The sequence below is a fragment of the Panthera uncia genome (assembly GCF_023721935.1).
Source record: "Panthera uncia isolate 11264 chromosome A1 unlocalized genomic scaffold, Puncia_PCG_1.0 HiC_scaffold_16, whole genome shotgun sequence".
NCBI lineage: Eukaryota > Metazoa > Chordata > Mammalia > Carnivora > Felidae > Panthera > Panthera uncia.
In genome coordinates this window covers 43540791-43563502 of record NW_026057576.1, presented here as the reverse complement: position 1 = coordinate 43563502, position 22712 = coordinate 43540791, and the positions used below count along the sequence as shown (strand labels likewise).

The window sequence follows — 22712 nt, the reverse complement described above, 5'->3', positions numbered from 1 at the left end:
TTATAGCAGTGCTATCAACAATAACAAAATTATGGAAAGAGCTCAAATGTCCACCAACTGATGAATAGCTAAAGACATACACACACACACACACACACACACACACATATATGTATATATATATATATATACACATACATACATACACACACAATGGAATACTATCCAGTGATGAAAGAGATGAAATCTTGCCATTTGCAATGTGGATAGAACTAGAGTGTAGTATGCTAAGCCAAATAAGTCATTCAGAGAAAGACAGATATCATATGATTTCAATCATATGTGGAATATCAGAAAACAGATGAACATAGGGGAAGGGAAGGAAAAATAAGGTAAAAACATGGAGGCAAACCATAAAAAACTTAAATATGGAGAACAGAGAGTTGCTAGAGGGGAGATGGGTGGGGGATGGGTTAAATGGGTGATGGGCATTAAGGAGGGCCATTTCTTGGGATGACCACTAGGTATCCTTTGTAAGAGATGAATCACTGGATTCTACTTCTGAAGCCAAAACTATACTCTATGTTAACTAACTTGAATTTAAATAAAAAAATAGAATCACTGTTAACCTTAGGAAACATTTACTAGGCTTTTCCTTAGGGTATCCTATATCTTATACTACAGGCATACTTAAGAGATACTGTAGATTTGGTTCTAGACCACAGCAATAAAGTAAATATTGTAATAAAATGAATCAAATGAATTTTTTGCTTTACCAGCGCATACAAAAGTTATGTTTGCACTATTTTGTAGTATATTAGATATGCAATAGAATTATATCTAAAAATATAGATGTACCTTAACTAAAAATGCTTTATTAGTAAAAAAATGCTAACCATTTTCTGAGCTTTCAGTAAACTGTAATCACTGATGACAGATCACCATGAAAAATATAATAATTTAATAATAATAAATAAAATAATAAAAATAAAATTAATAACATAATAATAATGTTTGAGGGGTGCCTGGGTGGCTCAGTCAGTTGAGCAAATGACTCTTGATTTCAGCTCAGGTCATAATCTCACGGTTTGTGAGTTTGAGCTCCACATCTTGCTCTGTGCTGATGGTGCTTGGGATTCTCTCTCTCTCTCTCTCTCTCTCTCTCTTTCAATAAATAAATAAACTTTAAAATAATAATGATAATAATGTTTGAAATATTGCAAGAATTACCAAAATGTGACACAGAAAACATGGAGGGAGAAAATGTTGTTGGGAAAACATGACTCATTGATTTATCCAAAACAGAATTGCCACAAACCTCCAATTTGTAAAAAACAAACAAACAAGCAAAACAATATCTTAGAAGCACAATAAAGCAGTAAACAATAAAATGAGGTATACTTATATTTTTAAGGAAAAAGATAATATAATATACAGGGAATGATTCTTGCATTTTTTTCTGTTAATGTCAGTATAATTAACATACAGTGTTATATTAGTTTCAGTATACAATATAGTGATTCAACAATTATATAGGAGATTCACTGCTCATCATGAGAAGTGTACTCTTTAATCCCCTTCACCTATTTCCCACCTCCCCTCTGATAACCATTAGTTTGCTCTCTGTAGTTAAAAATCTGTTTCTTGGTTTGTCTCTTTTTCTTTTGTTCATTTTCTTTTATTTTTTTAATGTTTATTTTTTGAGAGAAAGACACACACAGAGTGTGAGCAGGGGAGGGGCAGAGAGAGAGGGAGACAGAATCTGAAGCAGGCTCCAGGCTTTGAGCTGTCAGCACAGAGCCCAATGCAGGACTCGAACTCACAAACCGTGAGATCATGACCTGAGTTGAAGTCAGATGCTTAACCGACTGAGCTACCCAGGTGCTCCATGTTTTTTTTTTTTCTTCCACATGAGTGAAATCATATGTTATTTGTCTTTCTCTGACTTATTTCACTTAGCATAATACCCATCTATGTTGCAAATTGCAAGATTGTATTCTATCTTTATGGCTGATTAGTATTTGATATATATATCAAATATATATATATATCAAATATATATACATATATATTCACATATGTATGTATATGTGTATATTTACACACATATGTATATATACATATATATGTATATATACATATGTGTGTATACACACACACACATACACACACCACCTCTTCTTCATCCATTCATCTATCCATGGACACTTGGGCTGCTTCCATAATTTGGCTATTGTAAATAAAGCTACAATAAAGACAGGGGGATATATATTTTTGAATTAGTGTTTTTGTATTGTTGGGTATATACCTAGAAGTGAAACTACTGGATCATACGGTAATTCTATTTTTAATTTTTTGAGGAAACTCCATAGTGTTTTCCACAGTGACTGCACCAATTCATGTTCCCACCAACAGTGCATGAAGGTTCCTTGTTCTCCACATCCTCACCAACACTTGTTTCTTGTGTTTTTGATTTTAGCCATCCTGATGGATGTGAAGTGATATCTCATTGTGATTTTGATTTGCATTTCCCTCATGATTAGTGATGTTGAACATCTTTCATGTGTCTGTTGACCATCTGCATGTCTTCTTTGGAGAGATGTCTGCTCATGTGTCCTACCCATTTTAATTGGATTATTTGTTGTTTTAATGTTGAGTTGTATAAGTTCTTAATATATTTTGGATAATAATTCTTTATTAAATATGTCATTTGCAAATATCTTCTCCCATTCAGTAGATTGACTTTTAGTTTTGTTCATTGTTTCCTTTGCTATACAGAAGATTTTCTTTTCATGTAGTCTCGTTAGTTTATTTTTGTTCTTGTTTCCCTTGCATTAGGAGACCTATCTAGAAGGATGTTGCTACAACCAATATCGGAGAAATTGCTGCCTTTGCTCTGTTCTAGGATATTCATGGTTTTATGTCTCACATTTAAGTCTTTAATCCATTTAAATTTATTTTTGTATATGGTGAAAATAAGTGTTCCAGTTTCATTCTTTTGCATGTTGCTGTCGTTTTCCTAACACCGTTTGTGAAAGGGACTGTCTCTTTCCCATTGCATATTCTTGTCTCCTTTTTGAAGATTAATTGGCCATGTATCATGGGTTTATTTTTGGGCTCTCTATTCTGTTCCATTGACCTATATGTCTATCTTGAAATCTGGGATTATGATACATCTCATTTTGTTCTTTTCAAGTTTGCTTTGGTTATTCAGGGTCTTTTGGTTTTCCATACAAATTTTAGGATTATGTGTTCTACTTCTGTGAAACATGTTTTTGAAATTTTGATAGGGATTAAATTAAATCCGTAGATTGCTTTTGTTTGTATGGACATTTTAACAATATGTATTCTTCTAATCCATGAGTATGGAATATTTTTCTATTCATTTTCTATTCATTTGTGCTGTCTTTGATTCCTTTTATCAGTTTTATAATTTTTCAGGGTACCAGTCTTTCACCTCTTGGATTAAGTTTATTCCTACATATTGTATTATTGTTGGTGCAGTTATGAATGGCATTGTCTTCTTAATTTCTTTTTCTGACACTTTATTATTAGTGTATAGAAATGCAACAGATTTCTTTATATTGGTTTTGTATCCCGTCACCTTACTGAATTCATTTATAATTCAGTTCTGTTAGTTTTTTGGTGGAGTATTTAGGGTTTTATATATATAATATCAGGTCATCTACAAGTAGTGAAAATTTTAATTCTTACCAATTTGGATTTTTATTCCAGTTTCTTCTTGCTGTGGCAAGGACTTCCAGTACTATGTTGAATAAAATTGGTGAGAGAAGACACCCTTGTCTTGTTCCTGACCTTAGGACAATAGTCTGATGTTAACTGTGGTTTTTTAATATATTGCCTTTATCATGTTACCCTCTAAATTTACTTTGTTGAGGGTTTTTAGCATGAATGAGTGTTTTGTCTATGCTTTTTCTGCATCTATTGAAATGATCATATGGTTTTTATCTTTTCTCATATTCATGTGATATATCACATTGATTTGCAAATATTGAACCACTCTTGCATCCTACTTGATCATGGTGAATGATTGTTTTTAAGTATTGTTAGGTTCAGATTTGCAACAACATAGATTAACCTGGAAGACATTATGCTAAATGAAATAAGCCAGATACAGAAAGAAAAATACTGCATGATATCCCTCATATAGGGAATCTAAAAAAAAAAAAAAAAAAAAAAAAAAAAAAAAAAAAAAAAAAACAAAAAACCCTCTAAAAATGTCAAAATCAAAAACAGTAATAGCATCTAGAATGTGATTATCAGGGATATGTTAATTAGCTTGATTGTAGTAATTGTTTCACAATGTATACATATACAAAAGCATCATGTTGTACAATTTAAATATATGCAATTATTATTTATTAATCATACATCAGTAAAATTGAAAATCCAAAGAATTATATGATAGTTGCTACACTTGATTATCTAAAATACTGACTAAAACTCAGAACTCTTCTGGTAGGTGTCTGGTAATTTTTTTGTGATTTTAATGTGCATGTCCCTTTTGAGTAATGATGATGAGGCAATTTTTATAGGTTAAATATTTGATTTTCCACTTTTGCAAAATGTGCATTTAAGTCTTTAACCAATTTCCCTTTGATTTTCTCTTTCTTTCTTTCGTGAACATAACCTCAATATTTTATTGTCTTCATAATATAACAATATATGAAGCTTAGAACTGGATCACTTGGCTTTTTCTCTTCTTATCTCCTCCCCAGTTCAAAATCTTAATAGCTAGCATTCTCCTACATCTGCACTGGGGCTCAACCCATTCAAGCCTCAGCACAATCTTCTTTGTATTTTAGACTTTTTCCAGAAAATCGGCTTAGTCTACCCACCATAGCCACTCTGCTTCCTGTCATAATGTCACTTTCCCTGGGCATAAATAAAATTTTTGCTTTTCTTGTATTCTGTCACTTTGTGGGGTTGGTGCCTGCCCCACTTCCTGCAGAAATTCTGGCAGGGCTTAGGAATGTTCACCATGTTTGCAAGAACACTATCTGTGGGGAAAGCTAATTACTGATATTTAGACATTTCTTATTAATACTGGTCACTTGTTAGATATATGTATTATAAATATCTGATCCCATTTTGTGGCTTGTCTTTTTATTCTTTTATAAGGATACTTGAATAAAATGATTTATTAAGTTGCATATAGTCCAGTTTATAATTTTTCCCTTATGCTTAGTGGTTTTTGAAAACATCTGTCGGCATAGGGATCATGAAGATATTTTATTTCACTCTTAGAAGCTTTATTGGTTTGTCCTTCCCATATAGAATTCTATTTCATTTGGAATATAGGTTTTTGTATGGTGGAAGGCAGGGTGTAGGATTCATCTGGTTACATATGATTAGCTAGCTGACTCAATACATTTATTCAGCAGACTGTTCTCTTACTTCAATACAGAGCCATATTTGTCATATGTCTTTTGGTGGATATACATGGGTCTATTTTGGACTTCTATTGGTCTGTTCATTTATGCTTGTGCTAAGGCATAATAACTGTCTCTATTACTATATTTTAAAATAAGTTTTGATAACTATTGGTTAAGTTCTCTACATTTGTTTCTTCCTCAGTATCGCCTTGGCTATTTCCATTCTTTACATTTTCATATAAATGTAAGAAACTACCTGCCAATTTTTATACAAGATTAATAATGATGCTATTTAACATTTAATAATATTATATTTTAATTATATTAAAATATAAATGTATAAAATAATGTAAATATAAAAATAAAATTATATTTTAATTATACTATAACATTAATAATATTTAATATTTGATAGACATAATACATCCTTGACTATGCCTTACTTTGCTTGTATTTATAATGAACATTTAAAAATATTTGTGTTTAGCAGTTTCATTTATTTTCTTGTAAATCAACCAAGAGTCAAAACCTTGACTAAATTTGTGCCTGTTGGCAGTCTCCGTGGTATTGCTTTAGGAAAAATAACTATTGGCTGAACAGTAAAGGTTTATGTGTAGCATTGTGTGTGGGTGGCTGCTTAAGTACAGTGCAGGAAATAATTCTTCTTTAGATCTTTTGAGTTTGGGAAGATTCCAGTTTAAAAAAAAATAAAGAAGTTACATTAGGGCTTCCCTCAACTGTTCAGCCTCTCTCTAGAGCTTGGATCCCATTATTTGCCATAGAATAGGTGAGGACTCTGGGACCCCAATTGTAGAGACTAAAGGGAACTTATGGGAACATGAGTTAAGTAGTATTCACGGTGGTAAATCTTCCTCAGTAGTAAGTCCAGTGCTCCATTCTTCTCAGTATGGTCACTGTCATCAATGCACACTTATCACGATGGGGACATAGGGTAGCACGGAAACTTCCTCTATTTTCCTGAACTGTCATAATGTAAGAAAGTCCCTGACTAAGTAAAATGGATTTTGGTTCTCAGTGTTGTCTGAAGAGGAGCCAGTGCTAGTGACACACATGTGCCCTTTCTATGGCATGAACGCTTCCCATCATATTTTATGTTCTTTTGCATAATGACCACTGTGTCTATTTTCTCTTCATGTAAGTAATCCACAGGCAGGTTCTCTCATGTATACTCTCCCCTGTGTCCAGACATGGTTAGGAAGACTCATGAGTGCCCCGTAGTTTGGGAACACAAAACTTCTCTCTAACAAAGACAGAACTGAAATGCTAGTAGCCCATTTCTTGGGAAAATAAAAGTCAGTTTTTTCCTAGGAGAAATACTTGACTCTTCCTTGATCACTGAAGTAATATACTCTTTATAAAAACATGCAGTACTAGAAGTAAAAAGATAAAAGTTTAAAGTCACCATTTTTTCTGAAGATAACTGCTATTAACATTTTAGAGTAAATCCTTCCAAGTTTTTTGAGATAGATCGATAGACAGGCGGACAGACACTGTTCAAGTCTTTTGTAATCTATATTTTTCATTTAGTAAGATATTGGGACTACCTGTTGTGATTTCTCCATGTCAGTGCATATCAACTTGCATCTCTATTATTAGTAAGTATTGTATATAAATCACTGTGTGAATGTATCATACTTTATTTAACCAGCTATGTACTGGTGAAAATGTGGGTGGGCTAATTTATATCCTAAGGTACCAACATAGTTGAGTGAAGGCAGCAGATCACTAGAGGAAAGGACACACATTCACCAAAGTGTTGGGCACATACACAGCAGTGGCCCAGATCTGCTTTCTCCTAGATCTTCATGGGGCTTTAGAAAATAGGTATTGCCAGCAGAGCTTTTATGTACCTATCTTTGCATTTTAAGTCGCTCCCACTGTTTCCGTCTGTCTAGGGCAATACTCATACAACAGCTATGTAAGAAAGCTGAGAGAAACCCACTCACTGCTCTCTCTCTCTCCCTATTATTTCCTACAATGAACCACTATCATTTTAACCCATGAGATCATGATGCTCTTGTGCCCTACAGAAACCAAAGTAAAATCACCAAAGGACCTGCAGGTGGCACCTGCTTCCTATCGCTTTCTCATCAAATATTCTTATAATTTTGGGGAAGGTTTTCAGAATTTTTCCTATCTTATTTTGTGAGAATTTTTCACTTCCTGCTCTTCACCTTATACATTTTTACATTTTAAGTATTTTTTTTTATTTTGGAAAAAAATAGATTTATAGAAAAGTGGCAAAAAAAGTAGAGTTCTTATACACCTTTAGTACAGTTACAGTTTCCTCTAATAGTATCATCTTATATTACTACAGCACATTTGTCAAATGAAGAATCTAACATCTGTACATTACTGCTAAGTGAACTCTAAACTATTTGGATTTCAGCATTTTTCCATTAATATCCTTTTTCTATTCTAATTCTTTCAAATATTTTTTTACCAGTGTTTGTTTTTTTTTTTTTTCCAGACTTTCTTATTCTTCCTGGTGAAGATTTTTATGTGCCCAATCTATTCAGTGCAGGTACATGCACACACACACACACACACACACACACACACAGTGCTGATTCAGTGGATCCACATAGTTACTTTTGATCCACTTTACATATCATTGTTCTTCATAAAACAACCATTTTGAAATACTATTCTCAACTTTTGTCATAATTCAGGCTTCTCAAATCCATTAAACTGATATAAAAGTGGGTATATTTTTTGAATACCTATTGTGCTTCAAAGAATATTAGATATTTTCTTTCCCTATCCCTAACCTTTCCAGCGTGTCTACTTTCTCTCTACTGATTCCATACTGTCTTCAAACAAATACAAGGGTTTCTTGGGGTTGCCTCAATCAGTTGTCTTTTGGACCCTTGAGGACAAAGTGATATGACTCAGTGAGGCTAAGAGATGTGAAGAAGTAACACTCCCAAACTGGAATCTGCTATAGTCCAAATTTTAATTTTTTTAATGTTTATTCATTTTTTAATGTTTATTATTTAATGTTATATATTTTTATTTTGAGAGACAGAGCATGAGAAGAAGAGGGGCAGAGCAGGTGACACAGAACTCAAAGCAGGCTCCAGGTTCTGCTCTGTCAAACTTGCGAACCCTGAGATCATGACCTGAGCTGAAGTTGATGCTTAACCAACTGAGCCACCCAGTCACCCCTATAGTCCAAATTTTAATAGCGGTTATATAATAATTCTAAATTGGGGCATCTGGGTGGTTCACTCGGTTAAGCGTCCAACACTTGATTTCAGCTCAGGTCATGATCATGGTTTGTGGGATTAAACCCTACATCAGGCTCAGCTGCTTGGGTTCTCCGTCTCCCTCTCTGTCTGCCCCTCACCCATTCATGTACTCACTCTCTCTCTCTCTCTCTCTCTCTCTCTCAAAAATAAATAAAATAAACTTAAAAAAATTATACTTCAGAATAAAATTAACATAGTAGATTATAGTAAAATATTATTACAATATTAGAGCAGACTTTAGACTTAAAGATTAGCATGCCAACATGTTAGTAATTGAGTTATGCTAATATTTAATCAGGGGCCAGGTGGCAATATGGGTTGGCAAAGAATATTCCTATAACTTTATAAAAGCATGTGAACTTATAAAACAAAGATTATTTCAAACACATAAAAAATGGATAATATAACTAAAAGTGAAACATGACAATTTGCAAGTTAATACAGCCCCCCCCCGCAATGAATGTGAAAGATATGAAAGTACCCTAAAGCATTTAGCAAAAGTGCTACATTTTCCCAAGTCAAACAAATCCTACGCTAAGCTTATAATTGTCAGGCAGAGTAGCAGATAATGTGATTGCAGACATTTGGGAAACACTGAATGCTCGTGACAATTTTCCTTTTCTTGGGGTTGCACCCACCCCAGAAAAACTAAGCTGTCTCAAATGTTGGGAACTTTTTTCCAATTTCAACTTGTATACGTCAATATTTAGATGTTTGAAGATTTGAGAAAAGTAGCCGATTTACCTCCTGCCAAGGTATGGGGAAATTTATTCAAGGCTTCTAGTCACTATATCTGGGGTCATATTTACTTCAGCACTTAGGTAGGAATTCCGCCTCCCCCACGTATGCTCGTCGTTACGTATACACAAACAGTAGTAGCGAAGCTACATGCGATCAGCGTCTCCATCACTGAGCACACACTGAACCCTACAAGCCAATATTAGGCCCTATTCTCAGGGAAGCTCACTTTTTCCCCCAAGTGTTCTATTTATGCCTTTTCTAGATACATGAACCCTTCTATCACTTGGAGCAGCTACACTTTCCCACCCATACTGGAGAAAGATCAGATGGTGGTCTCACCGTTGTGAAGCAATGTTTGTGTCTGGTATTGCAAACCAAAAGCTGCTAATGTGATCCTGAGGCAAGAGTATGCAGATTTAGGATTCTAAGTGACAAATTCATGTTGAGGGAGGACAGAAAAAATACCTCTGATTTGTAGGAGGTTATCCAGCACTGGGAGGAAAACAAAACAATAACAACAATAAACCAAAAATACAAAGGAAAGAAAAAAACAAGAGGCCAAGACCAAGAAGCATTTGCAGATAGACATGATGAGAACATTGTATTAAGAGTATTCTGAAGAGGTAGGAGACTATGATCAGAGAAGTATAAAGTGTGACCCAGTTCAGTATCTAAACCCTAGCAAGACAGGTATTCACAGATCTTAACTGTTGTAAAATTGTAGAAGTGAATTTCAACAATAAGGCAGAGGAAAACACTTTTGAGGAGTAGAAGACCTTTAGGATTTTTTGTCTTCCAGCTACAGCTGGGTGATGCATAAAATCTGTCCCTCTGAAGAAGACACCAATGAAGGTATTCTGCAAAGTTTTGATAGAACTTGTTCTCACTTGATTTTCACTCAAGACAGTTCCTGAGTTTTCATCAGTATGTACACTGGGAAAAAAGGAAGAGAAATATAGCAATGGGTTCAGGACATATTATTTTAAATACTTTCTATTGAATAATTTGAGAGGAATAGGAATTCTTAATAATTTTTGTATCAATATTGATATACAGAAACAATCCATCTAAACTGATAAATCATGACCAAATGTAAGATAGAAATCGCTTAATAAATATTTATTGTAGAATATCTATTGGGAAGCTAGCACTGGCAGGTCAATATTCCACAACCCAGGGATATCAAAGTGTAGAAAACCTGCAAAAACTCTGTATTTAGGAAATATGCAGTCCACAGACAGTGATTTCATGAGATTTAATCATGTAGCAGTGGTCAGTGAGAAGCAAGTATGTTGGAAAGGGAAAAAGGATTCATGCTCAGCTCAGGGTTTGACTATAGTGAGAAGAGATTGCCAGATAATAATGTTATTGCTACAAGTATATAAATTATAATTTGTTTACCTATCTACAATTTAATAAAAGAAATATATTTAACCCATACTGGGTAACTAATTTTCACATCATCTCTAATACATTTTTTATGTCTTCAGATAGTAAAATTTCTAGGTAATATGATGATATTACCTGGCATATATCATGAACCAGGCATGGCTACGTTTATTTGATGTTGCTATTCTCAAGCCAGGGAAAACTGAATCATATTACCTCCTGTAAAACAATGTCTGAATCAAACATGGTCACTTTTGGATGAATCTCCTTTTTCATAATAAGTTGGAACTTTCTAATAAATATTGAACCATAAAGATAAAGTCACTATAAATCTAAAAGTTAAATCTCGAAGTGCTCCGAAGCCTTCATATCATAAGGCAGTTTATGCATACATGTATCCAAAAGATGTACGCTTCCTTTAAATACCTTATTACTTGAGCTGTCAATTCTGAATAAATTATGCTAAATATGACCTATCTGTGTGAGAAGAGATATGGCTTAGTGTATGATGTGAATAAGTTAGCATCTGCAAATGAAATTTAGTGATCTGTGGATAATTGGAATTCATTGTTTAATGGTTATGTGTTCTAAGTTCTCATTCCCTTAGTTATCCAGCTATTACTATTTGTCCAGTACCTTGATGGTTTAAGAAAGCTTTATGCTTTTCTGTGAAAAACAGAAGACAGTCAACATCTCTTTTTTTCCAGAATGACCATTACTAAGGCAAAGGGGATTCCCATCCCCCTTTGTTTCATATTTTGCTTTTCAATATTATTTATTCAACAAATGATCCGTGAGTACCTGATTTGATTCAAAATCTGTCTTCTCTATTTATGGTGGAATGACATGAAGCATGTTCCTGAGTCCTTGAAAAATTCAGAGCAGTAGGAGATTTAGGAAAGTCAATAAATAATAATATAAAAATTGGAATGTGAGCAATGTCCTATGCAATTGTATAGGTGGTAAAGGCTAATAGTGTAGATAAAGAAACAAGACTACTGTCAAAAAGAAACATAATATTTGACTTGCAATTCAAAGAATGAGAAGGAGCTCACTGGGCGAATATGGGTGACAGTAAGAAACTAATAATTCTGGCAGAGAAAACAGGATAAAAAAGAGAAAAATATGTCTATGCTTGAGGATGTTGGAGGGACAGGAGAAGGAAATGTAAGAGATTTCCAAGGGCCCTGATTAGAACAGTAACAGGACTGGAAATTTTATTGCCTAGTATCTGAATTTGAGGTATACACAAATTGGTGTCTCAATTTAGCATTTGTAGAAACAATCATTTCTCTAAAAGTTTCAATAACTCAGATTGAATTAGGCTTTCTTCTTTTTCTTCATGATTTTACCGGGGTGTTCTAATCCTTATTCATTAATTTGTGCTACTGAACATTCCCTTATTTTCCCTTTAGTACTCACGACTATGCCAGTCTCTCGTTTTACCCCCAAACCTGATAATATTTTATGCCTACGTTTTTTACTAAGGTATGTCATCATTGCATTTCTTACATATATTCCTTTATTTCACCTTCTTAAATTCTTTATTTTTGTCTGCACATGATTTCCCTTAGCAGACTCATTCATTTCGAAGGCTTCAAATATTGGCAGATTCTATCCTGAACCAAATTTTGTCAGACTCCTTTGAGCTGTCTTCTTGCCCAGGCCTCAACGTTGGCCTGCTGACCTGCCCTTGGCCTGCTGAGGTCAATCTTAGGGAAGAATCCTGCTAGTTAAGTTTAGGAAGAATCTGCAACTCTAGATATCTGATCAAGTTCTTCATCTCCTACCCTTGATTTGTAAGTCCTTGGCCTGCCTTTAGCAAGAATCCTGTTAAACCAGTTTAGCAAGAATCTTTTTCTCCTTGGTATCTTAATCAAGTTGCTCTTCTTAATTTTCTGTGTATTCAGATGCAAGTTAAAATCTGTCTCTGCTGTTGAAATAGTCTTAAGTAACTACAAGTTACTGCTTTAATAACTAAAGTTGTTGCTTTAACAACTGTCACAATAATTTTTAAATGTTTATTTTCTAGGGAGAGAGAGGGAGAGCGTGAGAGAGAGTGGAGGAGGAGCAGAGAGAGAGGGAAAGAGAGAGAATTCCCAGCAGGTTCCATGCTGTCAGTGCAGAGCCTGATGCGGAGCTCCAACCCAGGAACCATGAGATCATGACTTGAGATAAAGTTGGACACTTAACATACTGAGCCACCCAGGTGCCCCAGAAAAATTTCTTTTTAATACAGTTTCACCTCCATGTGAATAGCTACCAAATCACTATCCCATGAGTACATGATTAACCGGTTTTCTTTCTGCTGTATAGCATCTCAGTCATCAAATGGTTTTTTTTTTTTTTTTTTTTTTCACATAAGCCTGAGTCTCACAAATGGACTCTGTATTTGAGATAACATCCTTTTCTTATTATAGGCTTGGAATTTCAGTATCGCTCTGACCACCATAATTTCACTGCCCTCTTCCCTCATATTTCAGTCCAAAGTTATGTGCATCCTTCATTATCCATGTCCTCTGCATATGTTCAGCCTTTTCATTCTGTCTCCTGCCTCTCTAATTCACAGCTTTGTCAATCCATCTTGGAATCCTTCATTAGCCTACTAATTGGTCAGTCTTTTCCTACTCTTTCTCCCTTTTAACCCTCCTGTAAAATACCATGGCTGCATTTTTCACAAAATAAAACTTTAATCTGGTTACATCATACTCAAATACTTCTATTGCTCCCCAGTGCCTACAAATATATTTTCCAAAGATCATATGTAACTACTAGTGATATCTAAAACAACTTGGGGTGATGAGCACATATTTTCAGACACATTATTATAATATGTCATGTTAATTATTATTTGTGTTCAATAATTATAATAACATAAAATAGGGTTATTTTCTGTGCATGTCACTACACTTTTTTTTATTAGTAATTAAATTTTTTCTAGTAGTTGACAGTTCTTTAGTATAAAACAGAAATTATAACACAGTAAATGTGAGAACGTAGTTCTCAGTTCCCTGGTTCTGAACTGAAGTTCTGCCTCATCTATGTACCCTTTGCCAAATTATGTAATATCTTATGCTTTAAATTCCCAATTTGTAGGATCAAGATAATTATGGAACCTACCTGAAGAGGTTATTATTATGTAGTATGACTGATAATTTGTGTAGGTTAGAAGACTGAGTACAACTTAATGTTTGGTAAAAAGTAATGCCAGTTATGGGGCGCCTGGGTGGCTCAGTTGGTTGGGCGTCTGACTTGGGCTCAGGTCATGATCCCACGGTCCGTGAGTTCGAGCCCCGTGTCGGGCTCTGTGCTGACAGCCTGGAGCCTGTTTCAGATTCTGTGTCTCCCTCTCTCTCTGACCTTCCCCCATTCATGCTCTGTCTCTCTCTGTCTCAAAAATGAATAAACGTTAAAAAAAAAATTAAAAAGTAATGCCAGTTATTAATATTGTTAGTAATAATTAACCACAATTTTGAATTAAAATTCACATTGTGACCTAGTTTTTTTCTTTATTTTCTACTTTCTCTTTGTTGAAGCATATTTAACCAGTACTGAAAAAAAAAAGATTTTTAAAATTCAAATATTAAAAAATATGACGGAAAATAATTCATTTTAGTATATAGTAAAAGCATCTGCCACAGTTTCACACGTGAATTTAAGAAAGTACTTAATGATGCTGCATTATTGTCAGTCAAGTTAAGACCATGGTGATAATTTGTGACTATCTTTCAGTTGGTGAAGGGATAATTAGTTCCTACACACAACTTCTTTTCCTCATGACACTTGTTGGCTTTCATACAGAAACACTCTCATTGGCCTATTAAGTTGGAGGAAAAACTTCATCTTCCTAGATGTAATATTCAACCTCTGATATAGTGCACATAATTAGGGCTGGCTTTAAAAATTAGCCAAAGTCATCTGAACCAACTAAATTTCTCCTCACAAAGTAAATTTACATCAAGAATATATACATGAGGAAGAATACATGTCATAATTTCAAAGCTCAAATCATGTAGTTAATGCTTCAGTAAGAGTGAGTTGCATGCATTACGTTATCTGAAATATATGCTTATAGATTTGTATGAAAAATCACTGAAAATATTTTAAACATTTTGAAAATCTCTTAAATTACCTTTCTTTAAAACCATAATTCACAGCCGGTGTGAGTGGAAATATAATCCTTTCCAATATTCTGTGGCTATTTCCAAATAATTAAATACATTTATGGAAGTTTAGATTCTGGATACTACCTCATGGCTGTAGCAAAACAAATGTTTGTTGAAAAATAATTTATATAATTTGGCGGGGTTGGGGGGGAAGGTATCCTAGAATTGAACCTCTTCAGAAAGGTTGATTAAGTATTTTTAATGTTTTATTTTGAAACAATTTTACTTACAGAAGTGATATAAAGACAGTACTGAGTTCTAATGTGCTCTTCACCCAGCTTCTCCTAGTATTAATATATTTCATAACTAAGGCAGAAATATCAAAACTAAGGAAATAACATCAGTATAGTACTATTAACTAAAGTACAGACTTTCTTGGATTTCCTCATTTTTTCTACTGATTTTATCCAATTTTGGGCAAAAACCTGCGTTTAGTCTTACTCTTCTTAGTGTTTTCCACCCTGTATCAATTGAGCAGTCACATTGTTCATTTCAAGTTCTCCAGACTTATGGGATGATTTTTTTTTTTTTTTTTTTTACTTTGCATACAGGTAACCTCACTCTTTAAAGTATTAAGCTTTTGGGGCACCTGGATAACGGTTGAACATTCAACTCTTGGTTTCAGCTCAGGTCATGATCTCATGGTTTAGGGGGTTCAAGCCCCATGCCAGGCTCTGCACTGGCAGCATGGAGCCTGCTTGGGATTCTCTGACCCTCCCCGAATTGTACCATCTCTGCCTCTCTCAAAATTAATAAATAAACTTAAAAAAGTAAAGTATTAAGCTCTAAAGATTATGGTGAAAACATGCAGTGCTCTCTCCCCCATACAGAATTGTTCTATTGCTCCCCACATCCCTTGATAATGCCCTTCTATTATTATCCCCTCTTTCCATTTGCAGCATCTAACAAGAACTGACCTGTTTTCTGTTCCTTTCTGTTACCTTTTCTAGATTGTCATATAAATGGAGTCATCCATCAGGTAGCATTTGGATTTGGCTGCTCAATGCATTTAAGATTCATCTCTGTTTTGCCTGAATCAGCTGTTTGTCCATTTTTATTACTAATATTCGATTGCGTGGGTATACCAGTGTTCATTGATACCCCATTTTGACAAATATCTGCTTTGTTTCTGGCCTGAGGTTAGTCATGAACAATTTTCTTTTTGTCTGTAAACTTCATAATAAGAAAGCAAATATTGCAACTAAAAATATCTCAAGAATCTGCACAGAGAGTTCACCAGAGAAGTTGTACTAAAGACTACCAGCATATTTCAAGTCTCAACATCACTAGTCATTAGAGAAATGCAAATTAAATCCACAATGAGATACCACCACATATTTACTTACTATGATTTTTTTGTAAAAAAAAGATAAAAAGAAAACAATTGACTCTCCTAAGTGCATGAATACAATTTACTTCTGTATACTCATCATAAATATTGCAGCCTTGTTAAACTTTCTTAAGCAAATAGGCCTCCTTCAAGGAGAGAATGGGTTTTCAGCTTTTGCCTTTATGTCGAGCTCTGAAAGCTCTGGGGGGACAGCCGTGGTGAGTCCAAACAAGCATCAAGAACTGTTTCTTAGTTTTCTATAGCTTTGTGGACCTCATGGATGCAAGGCAAATAATTGGCTTTCAGAGTTAGGTGTTTTGGGAGCCTGTCTCTCAGAATGAACTTTAAAAGTTAGGGAGCCAGATGTGGGATGCAACCCTCTTCTCAGGGGCAAACTGAGAGCTTTGAGTTCCCTCCTTAAGTACATGGCTCTGTGCTGGGGTAGGGTTTAGGATGAGAGTGTGTCTCAACCTTTCCTACCAGTTTTGATAGAGGCATTTCTTCATTTGCCTGATATGTAAGCGTCACTGAGCTAGCTTCTGGATTTCATTCAGAAGAAATTGCTCCATTCGCAGTTGTTCATTTGATGTGTCCATGCAAAAGGTAAATTCAGGAGCCTCCTATGTTGCCGTCTTGGACTAGAACCTCAAAAACTCTTCTACTTGGAGTTAAGAGAGTTGACCTTTGGTCCTGGTTCAACCATTAAAGAGTGATTTGAAACATATCGCTAAATCTCTCAGACCATTTCCTTATCCATAAAATGAGATTTGTGCAACAATATATATCTCATGCTAAAAATTCTGTGATTATGAATTATAGAGTTTGAGTGTGAGACAAAAAATTGTGGGGTGAAGGTATCTATCACTGGGAATAGGGGCTAGCTGAAATAATAAAATTGGAGAAACAAAGTATAAACTTATAGGAAAGCACAGTTATCCATTTTTTAAGTTAAAATAGCCTTAAAAGTTGTCAATAGAATATCTATAGACTGATCTTTGAATTAGTTAAATAAGAAAGTGCAGTGATAGGAAGACTTCTATTAAAGATTATGTGAGTTGAAATAAAAATTAGATGATTTTTGAATTCAGTTAACTCAGTAGAAGGAATAAAAGATGTGGAAGAAGTTACTACACAAATGATTAAAAGAGGCTGCTATAGAAAGTTGTGTTTAAAAGTTGATCAAAGTAAAACTGACCAAGAACAAAGTGTAAGGATGCCCAATGAGCACGTAATATACCAGATTTCAAGAAATTTAATTGTGAGGATACAGGACCCAAATGTGAAACATGGGGTACATTTGCCCCATTAGTGTAACTGGCAAAGCGTGACCTTGATTGAACTACTCCATTAATTACTGATTATGGTGAAGTCATCCTACGTGTTACTTACAACCATATGCTGGCTACAAATTTCTGATATTGACATCTCAACAGAGTTGAGATAGAAAATTTCCTCACCTTTGTTGGCTAAAGAGCTGAACTTGAAATGAATTTAATTGCATTCATATTTACATAGCGCTACTTTTAGAAATAATATTTTTATTAGTACCCTGTTCATTTATATATTTGTTGAGTTACTTAAATTTTTTGAACATTAAGGAGAGTAACATTTTAGGCTCATGTTGTTAATTTGAAATATTGAAGATAATTTGATTAAAAGTTTAACTATTATGTCAGTGTTGGACATTTGATGTATTGGATTATGTGTTTGATCAATTGTGCATTAATTATAAACTAGTAGTAATAATCATTCTCATTCTTAAGTAGTAAAGGACACTAACATACCATAATAAGTAAATGCCATAATAATTGCCAGTAAAACCATCATAAACACAGTGCTACACCCAGACTGGATAACTTCAGAAGAATTACAGTGACTATGACAAACATATAAAAAGAGCAATAATTATAAGAAAGGAAGATGTATTTGAGATTCCCTTATAAGTAAATGGGAAAAGGATAAAGAATATTTTCAACTACTTTTTAAATCATCTATATAATTTTATTTTTAAGAATAAATAGCAGATGAGATGGTCACCTGTCAATGCATATAAACATTTAAATAATTATTATTAATATTGCCTTGTGAAATTTGTGACAATATTTGTTTAGGTCATTTTGACAATGTCTGAGAAGAAATTTGATGAAAAGAAGACATTCTTTGGCTGAATTTTTCCTAATATTCTTTAGTCTTTCTCCTTCAGTGATGACCAAAGGTAGATTTTTCTCAACATGTAGCTTGTCAACTGGCATACTTTTAAAAGTTAACAGAAAGAAGTTATTGGAGTTGGTGGTGGTGGTGGTGGTGGTGGTGGCGATAACGACTTGTACTGTTACTAATTTAGGTCTTTAGACTTTTCTGACTCAGAGATTAAATACTTTCTCAAAGACACTTATCCATGTTTGCACAATTAGGTTTTGTTTCACCAAAAGCAAGTAGCCAGACCTAAACATAGTGGCATGAAGTTTCCAGGGAATGAGAAATTTGTAACGGGCCACATGCATAGTAGGTATTCAATAAATATTGAATTAAATTCAGAGGCTTTTTCTTGGTCTCACAAGTCATCTTTTGTTCTCATTAACTGGTAGTTGTTTCCCCATTAGTAATTTCCTTTCATACCTTCTTTCAAAAACTTAGTGTTTTGTTTCCTCTCTTGTGTCACAGGCTATGCTATTTTGTTAACTAACAGTAAAGTTTCTTAGAAATTATGTAGAAGTGTGTGTGTGTGTGTGTGTGTGTGTGTGTGTGTGTGTGTGTGTTCACATAAAGGCCTGTGGATTTGTGTAGGAGAGATTTATTTGTCTGGTATTGGATGCTTATTCTTGGGATTGACTGAATGCAGAGAGCTCTGTGCAGATGTCAAATGCATCTTTGAGACATAGCCTTGAACATGAGTGAGTGGGTGTATGATGTGCTGAAGCAAATATGTTGTTTCTTTTCTTCTTGAGCATCTGAAAGCTTCTCCAGTACAAGCATTCTCTTTCCATATCATCCCTTGTTCTTGTCTTTTTTTCTTGCTTCAATATACATGATTCTGTCTCCAAGTTGATTTCTCAGTTCATTGTGTATGAAAAAATCTCCTTAAAGTTGGCATGTGTCCAACACATTGCAACTGCTTTGGAATGTAGGTGTTAATGAATGGCCACAAATACCCATGTTGGTAACTAGTAACAATGCAATAGTACAAGATCCTACAAATATTGTGAAATCCTACATTATTTGCAGAAACAGGATGAAGGGGAAACAAGGGGGGGATGCCACTTGTGACTAAGAAAAATTATTTTCATTTCTTTACAACTTAAACCCATTTCAGGATTTTGAGTTTAGGACTTATTTAATCTTGATGATTTGCACCTGTGGCTAAATGGTAATGGCAAGGAGGGAGATGAGTGGGAATTGGACTGGGATTAGGGACACAATCCAAAAATTCCCATAATTGCTAAGAGATTTCTAATGATTCACTTAAAAATTAATGTGCATTTTATAGTCAACTATCTTCTATGTACAGCAATATTTGTTATGATTACATTCCTTAAAAATTGCTCACCATTTAGTAAAATTTTCATTCCAGAAAAATTCTGCCAAGTTATTCTTCTATATTTATGCACTCAACAAAATGCTCCGCCAATCATAAGGGAGATTCATGTCCCAGTTTGAGAAACATGGGCTTATTCCTAGTAAGACTTTAAGCCATATTCCTAAAGACAGTACTTTAAGTCTTTTTATTTTTTTTTTAATTTTTTTTAACATTTATTTATTTTTGAGACAGACAGAGAGAAAGCCTGAACAGGGGAGGGTCAGAGAAAGAGGGAGACACAGAATCTGAAACAGGCTCCAGGCTCTGAGCTGTCAGCACAGAGCCGGATGCGGGGCTTGAACCCACGGACCGCGAGATCATGACCTGAGCCGAAGTCAGACACTTACACTTACCCGACTGAGCCACCCAGGCGCCCCGACAGTACTTTAGGTCTTAACTTAAATATATATGAACGCTCAACTGGTAAAAATATAGGAATCTTGGCAGAGGGACCCTACCAATGCACCCATTTTTAAGAAAGTTCTCATTATTTTCTTCACTTTTTTCTAAATAACTGAATACCTTGAATCTATCATCAGGTAGCCAAATTGTGTTCAATATCCAATTGTGTATGGCTCTCCAAGTATAGTTAAAAACCATGTTGCCAGAAAAAATATGTAAATAATAGGACATTTCACAAAACAGCTCTGAGACCAGAAAGAAGTAAACAAATTATCCAGTAATAATACTCTAATTTTCTATATGAAAATATGCATCAATTAAAATTAGAGTTAACTTTTAATATACGGTCTTAAGTGAATATTAAATGATATTCAAACTGCAAAAATGTTATAGCCTGAATAAAAATATACACTTTCATTTCTTTTAGTAAAAGGCAAAAGATTTATATGATCTGAAAACACTTTCATTTCTTTTAGGTAAGAAATTTAAATAGAAGCAGCATTATAAAACACACTTTTGGTCATATGGCCGTGTTTGAATATGAGCCCTTTAAGATGCAAAACGAGAGGAAATAAGATGCAGCATGTTTTTAACTGACCAGGATAAAGCTTAAACGAAACATAGATGCTATTGAAAATGCAAATCTGAAGCTTAGATGCTTGACATTTCAAAGTTGCATCATCCAGCCAGACAGTAGCAAAGAAATGGAAAAATTGAGCGTGTAGTATCATTTGCCTGCCTGTATATAGAACTTTGTTATTTTGTGTTTTGTATATATACATATATATTGTATATGTATATATGTAAATATATATATACACATAAATGTGTATTGTGTGTGTATATATACACACACATGTATATGTGTATATATACACACATACACGTATGTATGTATATGTGTATATATACATGTATGTATATGTGTATATATACATGTATGTATATATGTGTATATACATATATATATACATTTATGTATGTATATATGTGTATATATACACACATGTGTATATTTGTGTATATATACATATACCTCTGAAGTACACCTTTCACATACACTGTTTGAAGCTAAGGATATATAACATTAACTTCAGTATTAACAAAGAAAAAATGCTTTCCCCAAACTCATTAAAGACCATGGAAATCATGGGGCGCCTGGGTGGCTCAGTTGGTTAAGCGTCCAACTTGGGCTCAGGTCATGATCTCGCGGTTCATGAGTTCAAGCCCCGCGTCGGGCTCTGTGCTGATGGCTCAGAGCCTGGAGCCTGTTTCCGATTCTGTGTCTCCCTCTCTCTCTGACCCTCCCCCGTTCATGCTCTGTCTCTGTCTGTCTCAAAAATAAATAAAGGTTAAAAAAAAAAATTAAAAAAAAAAAAAAGACCATGGAAATCAATCCCAGAAATGAATTATCCTTTGCAGTTAACTTGCTCTGGTAGTTACAGCATTGCTATTGACGTGCAAATACACTGCTTGTAGCTGGTCATCACCTCTATGCCACCAGCACTATGTGCTTTAGTTGTCGCCAGCAAAAGTCCTATTGATTTATATATACAATTAAGAATCTTGCAACTGTATTTTCTCTCTTGAATTACAGAATTAGCACATTCACTTAAGCAGGAGAAAGGAGAGAAGGAGCACATTCACTTAAGCAGGAGAAAGGAGAGAAGGAGAAAGAAACTCACTCACCTACAAGCTTATTCATGTGGCTGTTTAGTCAAGGAGTTAACCAGAGGGAACAATGCACGTTTCTCATGCTACCCTTTAGGATATGGAAAATCTGACTTGCAGTATCTGGAAGGTTTTGCATGTGAATCTTTGTTGTCTCACTCTGCAGTCCACAGTTGGCTTTATTAATATGCAGTTGAGGTGACGCTGGGGTAAGTAACCTATTCCTCACACTCAAACATAAGGAGAACAGGACATGCTCCTTTTATTCACATTCACAAGAGAAAGAAAAGACCTAGAGTTTGTCCCTTTGCCTTATGACATTGGAGGTACCCACCTGGGAAGCGAAACAGACTGGTCTAGTTCTGGTGGAAATGCTGAAAAATATTTACAAACTGATGTTTTGTTAGAATTTTGCATCTGTACTTGTCTTTTCAACAAAGGACTAGTGGGGTTGAGGAAACGAAAAGTAATCACAATGTATATACTTTTGAGGTCAATGAAGCTTGATTTTCCTGGCCTTTCCTTCCTGACAATAGTTTCAGAAAATAACTTTAAAACTTCGGAAAGAGGGGCACCTGGGTGGCTCAGAGGGGCACCTGGGTGGCTCAGTTGGTTGAGTGTCAGACTTCAGCTCAGTCGCTGATCGCACAGCTTGTGAGTTTAAGCCCTGCATCAGGCTCTGTGCAGACAGCTCAGAGCCTGCAGCCTGCTTTGCATTCTGTCTCCCTCTCTCTCTGCCCCTCCCTCACTCCCACTCTGTCTCTCTCTCTCTCAAAAATAAACATTAAAAAACAATAAAGAAAAAGTTTCCAAAGAATTCACACCCAA

The 22712-nt window shown here is 34.8% G+C and overlaps 1 pseudogene; it reads right to left on the bottom strand.

The window, feature by feature from the left end:
• Window positions 1-4633: 4633 nt before the first annotated feature.
• Window positions 4634-4944, bottom strand: LOC125933859 (60S ribosomal protein L36a-like; annotated as a pseudogene).
• Between the last annotated feature and the right edge of the window lie 17768 nt (window positions 4945-22712).